Consider the following 12,031-nt stretch of genomic DNA (forward strand, 5'->3'; position numbering starts at 1 on the left):
GTTTTTTGTACTTCATCTTATGTTCCAGGACTGAGCGAAGAACTAAAACGAATTTCACAAACTACTGCTTTAAAAGTTGCTTTAAAAAGAAGTAATATTTTAAATAGTTTTTAAGTTCTAAAAGGAAAGATCTTTAGAAGAGCATTAAAGTGGAGTCTCTCTGATCCCATGTATTTACAAAAGCTATGTACAAAGTATGTACAAACGAAAATTTAAAATTAAATTAGCAAAACATCAAGAATCTATTTCGCCGACCCTAAAGAAAAACCCAAACCTGAAAGTTTAACGTCAGCTTTTAATTTTCCAGTTCATTTAATGATTTTCGAAAATATTTCCCTGATTTCTAGGGTTCGGGGCTTAAAACAAATATTTATGGAAACCTTTGAGATGGAAAAAATCTTGTTCAAGAACCTGGCCTTGAAAAGAAAAGCAGGTGATTGGGGTTAAATTCAACTTATGATAATTTACACAATGATAATCACAATGTGATCCTATAGGTAAGAAAGACTATTTATTAAACTAAAAAAAAAATACTAGAAATAGTATTTTTATACTACAAATAGATTTCTTTTAACAGCAATAACCTTTTTGTTATTTTAACTGATAATGAACGTTCACATAAAAATCAAGTCAGTGGCCAGGAAATTAGGAAGTTGAAGAGATATACATCTGTAAATCCTTTGAAGAAAATAAGAGTGTTAAGCAGTATGTAATTAATTTTTTCATTTTTTATACTTATTGATGTTCTATTTATATATATTATTTTAGTTTATCTGCTAAAGACAATCACTCTGTATGTGACAAAAATATCCAGAGATTTCTTTTGGCGTTTCACTGTCAAATTAAAAAATTGTCACTATTGAATTGCTATTTATGCGTCTAATAAGCTACTTTAAATTTGAAAAATCGTCACTATGTTTTCCATTACGGGTAGAAAACAAATTACTTGTGAATAATTTTGATGTTTTAGATACTGTTGCAAAATTCAAAGTTCAATAAATCATCTCATTCAATAAAAAGTGGAATAAGCTATGTTTGTCAGATAGTAGGTATCATCGATCAGTGCAAATCTAGGAATATTGTATCAGCGAATGGATACATCAGTGAATGAATTTAAGCAGCAAAGCGCTATAATTCAGTCTGAAGTGGCTAGCCTACATAAAGAACACTAGCTAACAAAATCAAAATTGATTTGATTTCTGCTTTTAATAGCATTATCCCAAACACACAAATTAAACCCTAGAGATATTAGAGATGCGCTCCGCCTAAAATCAACCCACGGTATTCCCCCTGTCTTAATAAAATTTGGTACTGTATCTGCCAGAGACTTCAATTGAAATCATACGTTTACCTGAGTCAGCCCAAATTATTAGTTAGCCCGCAGTACACAAAACGAGAAATGTTGGCACAAAGCCAACTAGAAATCAAGATGGATAAAATTAGAAACGATGGTCAATCAGACGTGAAGCTACGCCGTTTGAAATTGATTACTAGAAATAAATACTATTGTTGCAATTTTGAAACAGGCAGAACTGAAAAATTAAAGAACCGTGAGACTCTGGGGAAAAAAAGAAGCAAGGAGGTAATTTAGAAAGTGGAACGGCAAATAATGTAGCTAGAGAGAGAAGGGCTTCCCAGGTGTCTCTGGAGAGCGCTAAATCGCAGATCTCGTTTAGTAGTGCACATAGCATTTTCGACGGTAGAAATGAGTTGACTCCATCCGCCACAGGGCACAAAACTCTTTGCCGGCTGCTTCCAGTCAGGCCTCTAAAGGGTTGGATGAGGAGGATATTAGCCCTAATGACCCAACATATAGTGGAAGGAACACTAGACCCTTTTTTCGCGACCGTATAAACTCATTTAGTAATGAAAGGCAACATTTTGTGCCAAGAACTCAGGGATTTAATCAGAGAGAAAATAGTGAAAAAGGAAACTGGAACTAGGAATTAGCGGGCCAGGGTGAAAAAAAAGATATAAATATTGTGCTTAGGAACATTCAAGGTTTTGCAGAAGACAAAATACATGGTATATTGAGTTTAAGTAGTTGCAAGTGGGAATTGATATCAGTGGTTGAGACTTGGTTGGAAAGTCCTACATTTATAGAAGAATACCTATATTTTGGTGTCCACAGAAAAAAATCAAGAAATGGTAGAACGTATCGAAGTGTTGCTCTTCTATTATCAAAGAAATTTTTTACGGAGAGTAAATTTTCAAACCTGAAAAGTGCGTCATGTAATCAGTACTTCCACTTTCCCCGAATTCTCGGGGATTTCCCTGAAAATCTAGAAAAATTCCCGAAAAAAATGACGTTCCCCGAATCCCCGAAAACTCCCCGAATTTCTTTCTTTTCCCTTGATCTACCCAAAAATAGAGTTATTGGAAGGCTCACTGTTCGTTCCACAATTTTAATACTGTTTTGCATCTTTATACTATGGTACGCTGGTGAACGTATAATATTGAAAACTCCATTTTGCAGACCAAAATGGGAATAAAACAATTGGATGCGGATTCCTCCTCTTTTATTGTGAATATAGGAATGGCAAAATTGATGTCATATGTTAAGGCTGATGCAACTGCCAAAGAAGAATCTACAATTATCTCTAGACTTCCAATTTAATAGTAAGCCAATTTTGTCACTCTCTCTTAATTTTTCTAGCTGTTTATCGTTTTTAAATCGCCGAAACCTATTTTGGTTTCGGAACACCAAAAACAAAATACTTTGAAGTGATTTTCATTGCTTTATTTTATATGATAATAGACGAAATATCTGATGATTTTATCTCTATTCTGCATTTAAGGTTCTTTGTAAATATGGCAGTCATCAGATAGTTCATGGTAACAGACTGTAACTAAGGAGCAACGTGGCGCTCTGGTTTGGGACGAAAGTTATTTTTTTTGGAACTGGTTTTTAATAAGTTTTTGATTATTAAGACTGTTTCTTTTTGCAAACAAGTTTGAATCAAGGTTTTAGTCACTTTGTGTGGTCGTTGTTAGATTTTACTAATATTGCATACTGCCAAAAATTATTTAATTAAATTTAGGTTTATCAAGGGAACCTGTCCGTATTACCACAAAAGCCAAATGGGAGGTGAAAATCTTCATTTCGTAATAACAAGGAGGGATTTAAAATCCTAACTACTTTAGGCTGTCGAAATGATATTTCAGTATTGTGCTGTCGCAATGGGGCTGAAAAGCAAAATATTCACTTCTTTTTACTGTCAAAAATATGTTTTCGAATCAAACAGTTGGTGGTAACGAACTATAGTAAGGAGCGACCCGGCTCAATAGTAACCAAAACTCTAAAAAATGGAATTTTGGTATAATAATAATTAATTTATTTCTTACCCACAACAACACTATAAAAGTATTAAAATGTGGAGCAAAAACAATTAAATACACACAAAAAAATCAAAACATACAAAAAATGAAAAGTAATGACAATAGTAATTTTTACGTCAATACAAAAAATTAAATAAACACACAAAATAACGAACTATGAAAAAAAAATGAACATTAGATACACACAAAAAATGAAATTCAAAAAACACAAAGAGAAAAACAAATACATACACAAAGTCAACGAAAAAAAACGGATAAGACGGTGGTGAGGGGAATGGCGAGCAGAAGCTGTACTGGAGAGTTGTCTGTGAAGAATCTCCAACTTTAAAGTTATGTCAGGAACTGAGAATTTTTTAACAAGAGTCCGGTTTTTTGTCCAAGGTGGAAGATACAGAAGAAATTTGCAAAATTCGAAATAATTTATCCGAATTCTTTTTAAATTACCATTATTAAGAAGGGGGAAAAGACCTGAAGCATAAAGGACAGAATGATCACAGAAAGCAGAATAAAGTTTAGCCAGCGCACGTCTATTATACTTCCCTCTATTTGCAACAATTTTTGCATAACCAATCTGAATCTTTTTACTTATATCACAAACAGTACGCTGACGTAAGCTCGAAAGATTGTTAGTAATAGAGATACCAAGCTAACGAATACAATCAACAAGCGGGATAGTGAAGTTATTACAGTGAAGGGGAGTAGCAGTAATACAGTTATAGGGAAGAAACTCACATTTATCTATATTAATTGAAAGGCCAATATCAGAGAAAGCATCAGAAACTATAGAGACCATATTGGAAAGACCCTTTTTGGAACGGTTAATCAGAAGCAAGTCGTCAGCATACGCAAGATAAGAAACATCCGCAAGACCAGAAAGGTATGTACCTGAAATCTTAGCCAGCACACTAGAAATACAAATCTTAAAAAGCGTAGGGGACAGAACACCACCTTGCCTAACACCTCTTCGCATTCTTATAATAGTGTCTGGTGCAGATCCTAATTGAAGAAACGAATTTGAATACCAAAACCTAAGAAGCATTATAATAGAGAGATTGACCCCGGAATTATACAAGGAAAAAATAAGCTGACTATGGACCACACTATCAAACGCTTTCGAAAGATCCAAAGCACAAATATAAAGACCATTTCCCTTGGAAGAATTATCAGCCAATAGAGAAGACAGAATCTTATGCGCAAGCTGACAACCCAACCCAATCCCGAAAACCAAATTGGTTCTCATCCTCAATAATATTTTTAGTCAAAAATGGTAGAAGGATATACTCAAAAACCTTACTAATATTACAAGATGCAGTAATAGGTCGATAGCAAGAACAATCAATCGGTGACTTTCCCCTTTTTAAAATTGGCGAAACAGTGCCACACAGAAAACTCTCAGGTACGTATGAAGTACATAGACACATTTGAAAAAGAAGCTGAAAGTGAGATATAAGGGGGGTGCATTCAATCGGCGTATGTATCTTAGAAATACCATCCTTATCTATTGAATTAGATTTTAAACTTTTAACAGCATTAATTACGGAAGAAAAAGATATGGGCACTATATGGCGTTGCGAAAACGTTGTACTAAAGAAGGGGGTAAGAAGGCGAGTATACACAGAATGCACTGAATAATTAATCACTGAAAAAATTGAAGAATAATGTTTATACCAAGCTGAAGTTGGAAGGCAATTACTTGTCATAGTTTCATCATTTATCTTGTCAGAATTGATCACTTTTCGCCAATCCTCCCTACTTACAGGGAGATCCATACCGCGGTAACGGGCCGACCTAAGATAGCGTTTATAATTGGTTTTAGTTTTACGTTTGATATCAGCGACACATCCAGAACTTGGCCGACCACATTCATTCCATATCTATAGCCAAAATTTTGCTTTATTTTTTATCGACTTTAAACAAGGGGCCATTGACCAGATAGGTTTTTGTGTTCTTTTACGAATACGTTGTCGAGGTACAGCAGCTTCTTCTGCCCTTTTCATACACATCACAAGTTGGTTATAATAACAGTCAATATCGGCTTTACCATTCGTAGGTACCTGGCGCTGAAGAAGATGATATGGAACACGTATGGTAGAAAGAAGGGTTGTCAAGGTAGAGATGTAGTACGGTATATTGGCTTTGCTCCAATTACTTTTTTCAAACCACTTCGATTTTTCTCGCGAGCAATTGGTTTCTGATAGATCAATATCCATCGTAAATGTCGCTGAAATTGGCATGTGGTCGGTATCTTGCTCGTTAACATGAACAGAAGCAGAAGAAGAGATGATACCAGGAGAGCAAATAATATGGTCAATATCACTTGTGCTTCCAGAATGATGAACATATGACAACTTGTGGGATTTGGGCACAACGTGGTGATTTGGGCACAATCACACCATCAGATTCAGCGTATTAGAGAACCCTACTGTAGAAGTTTCAAGCTCCTATCTACAAAAATGTGGAATTTTATATTTTTTGCCACAAGGCAGATCACGGATGCGTGTTTATCTGTTTGTTTGTTTGTTTTTTTTTGTTTTTTTTTTCCAGGGGTGATCGTATCGACCCAGTTGTCCTAGAATGTTGCGACAGGGCTCATTCTAACGGAAATGAAAAGTTCTAATGTCCTTTTAAAGTGACCAAACAAATTGGAGGGCACCTAGGCCCCCTCCCATGCTAATTATTTTCGCAAAGTCAACAAATCAAAATTTTGAGATAGCCATTTTATTCAATTTAGTCAAAAAACCTTATAACCTTGTCTTTGGGGACGAATTACTCCCCCACAGTCCCCGTGGGAGGAGTTACAAGTTCAAAACTTTGACCAGTGCTTACATATACTAATGGTTATTGGGAAGTGTACAGGCGTTTTCAGGAGGATTTTTTTGGTTGGAGGCAGGGGTTGAGAAGAAGGGGATTTGCTGGGGGAACTTTCCATCGAGGAATTTGTCATGGGGGAAGAAAATTTCCATGAAGGGAGCACAGGATTTACTAGCATTACTTAAAAAAAACAATGAAAAAATAAATATGAAAAAAGTAAGCAGCAGCATTAAAACTTAAAACGAAGAGAAATTATTACCCATATGAGGGGCTCACCTCCTCCTAATACCTCGCGCTTTACGCTAAAGTATTTTTAGTAATTTCAACTATTTATTCTGCGGCGTCTGTGATTCAGGGGTCATTCTTAATGAATTGGAACAAAATTTAAGCTTTAGTGTAAAGAGCGAGGTACTGACGAGGGTACGAACCCCCTCATATATGTAATAAAAACATTAGAATACAAAATGTTTTTACGTAGGCTAATTTATAAGTTACGTATATCTTTTACTTATAAAAAAATTCGTAAAGTTCTAGTTGCCTTTTTAATTAACCAAAGGTCAAAGGTTGCCGAAGGTCAATTTAAACCCTTAAGGCTTCTACAAATCACTACCTGCCTGAAAGTTTAAGCCTAGAAAAATACTATCTTTTCTTTCTCACCTTCTGAAAAATAAAACCTTAAAAGTACCCCCCACTCCTGTTATTGACCTGTTTAGAGCTATGGATTCTTATTGAAGTTCGTACTCCCACTCTAGACTAAATAATTTGACTAAGTAATGCTAGGGGGTAAGTAAGGATGATTATTTAATGCTAACTGGCTAGACTAATTAATGCTGAGGGGATTTGTTACTCATGACTATTATGACAAAAACAAGGAACACGGAAGGTACAAAGACATAAACTCAAATTAGAAGAATTAAAAATATGACGATGTAGCAAAAACTAACAACAGATCAAATCAAAATTAGCTGAATTAAAAAGTTAAAAGCCAAAAGATATGATCCCATAAGCAAGCCACTCAGCAATACCCACAACTAACAAAGAACAATGCTCTTGTGCAATACTGTACAAGCATCACTCTGAAAAGGGAAATTGCTGCGCTTGCAAAACACTTGTCTTGTTTTTGTCTAGTATTTTGTTGTCGTGTCAAACCCTATTCGTTTTCTTCATTTTTTTGTTTTTATTCTTTGTTGTGGCAAACCAATGCTGTTTGCAAGATTATCTTCTATAACCTGTAACACATATAGATAAAGGTGGTGGCAGTGGGGAACAAGTTGCTTGGATAGACATTCTCTAGACTTATGTGCTATCTGTACAAATTAACAAAATAAACTACCCCAAATCAAGATCATAAGTTTGTCTTATTTTAAAAAAATGGGTATTCTGTGATAGAGAAAGGTGTCTGTGAAGAAATAAGACACAAAAGCTAAACATATTGAAAATAAATGCTTATATGATCAATACTATAGGAAAAGTATAGGAAACTAAAGGAGAAGAGCGCTAACTCGACTTTACTCACATTTTTGTGATCATTCTGTACTCTTCTGTTCTGGTATTAGGCCACTATTGTTGACTAGTGATCTAAAACGTATTCGCATTAATTATTACCGGTACTGCAAATTTCTTTTATATCTACCATGTTCTTACCGGAATACAAAACTGGTTAAAAAGTATTGTGCGACAGATATTACTGGTGCTTTCGAAAAATTATCTGACAAGCGAGCTATTGAAGCACTTTATAGGCTAGGATGTTTTCATTGCCTTATCCGTCTTTTTTTGAATGTGATTAAATTTGTTTCTTGTTTTGCTTTTGCTGTTTTTCTTTTGTATTTACTTTACTTAACCTCTGTTTTGTGAAGTGGGTGATAAATAAATTATTATTATTATAATGATATTCATAAATACTTGAACCTTCTTGGCATTAGTTGGAAGTTTGACATTAATTCGACACTAGGGAGAAAAACGAGAAGGGAAAAGGGAGATAAAGGTCATTATAGTTTTTTGTGTGGAGGAGGTTTTTCCAAAGAGATGGACAAGTGTATTTCTCATGGGCTCTCATTTGAGTTTCCAACTTTGACTGGTGCATTGTAATGTATCAATGATTGCAAAATAGGAAGACAATTGATGGTCATACATAAATTCCATGAGCTATGACACTACTAAAAACTAAAAAATAAAGACCCTAAAAATTCTATCCAGTACTAAAAACACTTCTGCATTCATTTTAGTCTCATCATAAATTCTGCCAATTCACGAACTTGGGACGAAGGGTAGGGGGTAAAATTTTTCAAGCTATTTTTAATGAAAAAATTGAGGGTAGGGGAATATTTGTTTTCTTTTACTTTTAATGAAAACATTTTTTATCAAAATCTAGGGAGAAATCCTTCCTTTAATTGGCACCCCTGATAACTATCTTGTCATAAACATTCTTATGGTGATCATTTTTAATATAATTGATGTCGATTTTCCTTGGTTCTCTGTTTTCCATTTATTTTCCTCCTGTAATACAGTCGATTCTGTTTACTTTTACATTTGTAATTACTTTCTGCATACTGAAGAATAAACAGTCAGTATAAAGTCTTATGCTTCAGTTTATCCATCAAAGAATGTAAAATTGCATGTTTTTACTTAAATTTGGGTAACCTGTAAATAGTGCTTTGGACGATAATATTTATCTGAATACTGGTGGAAATAGATTTTTTTTCCTATTGATTTAGTTGAACATATGTGGTTCGTTTGATATTTGGCTGTGTCTCTAAACTTTGGAAAAAAACTTGTATATAGGAAACCCGTTTATTTTCATGTGTAAGATATACTAAAAGTGTAAAACCAACTAATCAAGTCCAACCGGCTTAATTGGTTGAGTCCGTGGCCAATCATAGAGTCGGGAATTCGAGCCCTACACTTGAAGTTTTGTTGTTAGTCCAAGGTTCAAATAACGGGAATAAAATTCCTTTTTGGGTGAAAGTTGTATTTGTGGATCAAATATTGGAATTCAACTGTCTTATTTGTGCTAATTGGTTGTGCAGACGGTCGAGCCGAGGTCATAACCGAAATATATGTAAATTTGTCCTTAATTTTTTCACTGGATTAAATTATTTGAGTTTCTTTCTTCTTCACAATTTTTATTTTTACTTTGCACTCGAAGAAGGTGGGTCATCTTTTCTTTTTGTAAATGAGTATTTCCAGTTTTACTTTTGATAAGTTACTTTATCTTGTCTCATGGATGGAGGATCGGTATGAAACTTTCGGTCAATGTTTCTTTTTTGGAGGGAGGAGGACAGTGCAATTTTGAATTTTGTTTAGGAGGGGGGACTCAAATCTTCACAAAAGTGTATGTGCTACAGTTTTTTCTGTTTTATGCATGTTGTCCAATATGATTTGCGGCTAGTTGAGAGTAAACTTTTCAACAATTTTCAATTTTCCACTGAAATTGAGGATAGCGCAAAAAAAGGAAATACTTTACAATTTTACATACAAAAAAGGACAATTATATCAAAGGGAATTTTTAGCGTTCAGTTCGAATTCTTCAAGAAAATATCAAATTTCTATTAAATTTCTCTGGAATATTTGATTGGAATAATTTCATTGGAATATTTCAATATTCTTCTCAGCAAACGTTGGCCAAAATACGGAATTTGGGAAATAGGTAATTTGGCGGAAACTATCAGGTAATTTACTTCTTTTTTTGGGGGGCGGGGTATGGCATTAAAAAATGTAAATCTTGCTTAACACACCGCTAATTCAAGCATTTGTTTTTAAATTCATGTTTCATTTCATACATCAAACCAAAAAGACTCCCAGAATCAAGGCTTCAACCAAATTAAGTAAAATATTGAAAAGAAGTATTATTTTAAATGGTCAGTAATGTCTCGATTTTATGTGCCACTTACACGTTATTCATCTTATTCCAAGCAGAGTGAAAGCCATAAACATTTTTGGAAGCAGTCAAGTGAAAACTTCCTCAATCATGTATATCTTAAAAAAAATTGATACTTTCTTACACAATCATGCACATCTTAAAAGAGAAAAATTGTTACTTTCTTTTTCAGTGGAAAATAGTTTCAGACGCAACTGTAGGGTTTTTGGTTGTAGTGGGCGCCAAATTAAAAAAAAAGGAACTGTGGGTGAAAAAATCTGTAAAATGTAAGCTAAATTATATGATACCAAATAGCTTATGGAAGCTTAATGGAAGTGTTGCTTTCCATTGAAGGCGCAGTTGTCTTTGAGAATCATCAGATTGTTAATTTTGAATTTTTATAGACGAAAAAAGTTGTCAAAATTCACTAATAATTTTATTCATTGGCTCAACGTGACAACACTGTCAAAAAAGTGGCACTGCTCTAAAAACTTCATAACTTTGAAACAGCCAAAAGAAAAATCAAGGAAATCACAGTTTTAAAGCATACTCTTAAACAGGCCCAAGTGAAGAGGGACAAAAATTATTTTGTTTGGATGTCCATCTATTTTTAGGAAAAAGTTAGTCAATTCTGTTATATTCAGTTTTTTGTGTTAATTTCAATATTTTTTCTTTCCTTCAGTTCGCAAGGAGTGAATTGTTCACGAAGACAAGGCACTGGCACTTCAACTGCAAAATCTAGAAAGTAAGTGATTTCAATTAACACCTAAAAATAATTATTATCTTTGTATTTTAGATTTTGTATTTATTAGGTTGGAATTGCCAGCTTGTTTATTGAGCTTTCTATTAGGAAAAGAAGAAAGTTATATTAGCCTTTCTTTGTGTATGTTCCCATTTCGTATTGGAGTGACTCTTGAGTGTTATGCTCAAGAGTTACTCAAGTAATGCTTACGTCTCATGCGATAGAGATACTCTGGAAAGCAAATGGGAGCAATTATAGCAGAAATGAAATAATTATATACTATTAATGCAACACTTGTATGTCTGTGTTTAGTATTTATTTGTCAAAGCCTTAGAAATGAATAATTTCCAACTTTTTTCTGTTTCACTATTATTTGACAAATCATAAGTGCTTTGATGGAAAGCCTAGGAAACCTTTTAAAGCGTTTAACCAATGTTTTATTCGCCATTATAGCTGTCTCAAGGTCAGGCTTCCCTGTATTATAAATGCTTTTCCATTTTTCAAACTCATCCCTTGGATATAAAAATTGGTGAGTTGTAACGTAGCAAAAAGTGGATTTGATTATCTCCTAAGCAAATGAATAAAGCCTATACCCAAATTTCATATTCAAAAATGAAGCTATCCTAAGGGCTGATGAACTTATCCTCCAAGGAATTTCGCGTTTCGGTTTTTCTTTGGTGAAACCCTCATTAGTTGGATCCCTCCTTCTAGATAAATTGAGCATCCCTTGAGTTCTTTCTTTTATGACGCTATTGCCACTCAACTACTTCTTGGGAGTTTTCTATCCGTGCGCCACTGTTTTTCAAGACAACAAAACAAAGACAGAGGCACGCAGCTTGCTATGAGGAGTAGATGCCCTGGTGAGAGAATTCAGATGTATCCATTGTTCCATATTCAGCTGTTGGAGGTGATATCTCATCAACGTCGTCTGAATCCTACGAGTGATACTTTATTTCGCATGCAGGCAATGATCCGCGTGGTGCAGGCATCGATCTCTTGATTTTTTGTCTTCAGCTGGGAGTACTATGGGTAGTTGGAGGGTAAATCGTCAGGAGCTTGCCGTGTCTTCCCGCCTCCCCAGATTTCTCCGGGAACCCATATGAAGGCGGATCGACTATGATTGAGCTTTTAAAGCAAGACTGATGACACCTCTTCCTAACTAAATAATCAGCAACACCCGTGTTCATACCTCCCTATCCTTACAGACTCAGGATTGCGAGGTTCAGCGTGCTAATCACTCGGCTAGTACTGCTCAAACGAGCAAAGGCTTAGCGAATATACTT

The 12,031-nt window shown here is 34.7% G+C and overlaps 1 long non-coding RNA gene across 1 annotated transcript in view; it reads left to right on the top strand.

Annotated features, from left to right (window-relative positions):
• The first annotated feature begins 2,403 nt into the window (after positions 1–2,403).
• The window catches only part of LOC136042679 (uncharacterized), a 34,595-nt gene continuing 24,967 nt past the window's right edge, over positions 2,404–12,031 (top strand). Inside the window, exons 1-2 of the long non-coding RNA XR_010621387.1 lie at positions 2,404–2,619; positions 10,689–10,751. This is a non-coding gene — a long non-coding RNA (uncharacterized LOC136042679). The remainder of the gene's footprint in view (positions 2,620–10,688; positions 10,752–12,031) is intronic.

The sequence above is a fragment of the Artemia franciscana genome, unplaced genomic scaffold, assembly GCF_032884065.1.
Source record: "Artemia franciscana unplaced genomic scaffold, ASM3288406v1 Scaffold_1726, whole genome shotgun sequence".
NCBI classification, from domain to species: Eukaryota; Metazoa; Arthropoda; class Branchiopoda; order Anostraca; family Artemiidae; genus Artemia; species Artemia franciscana.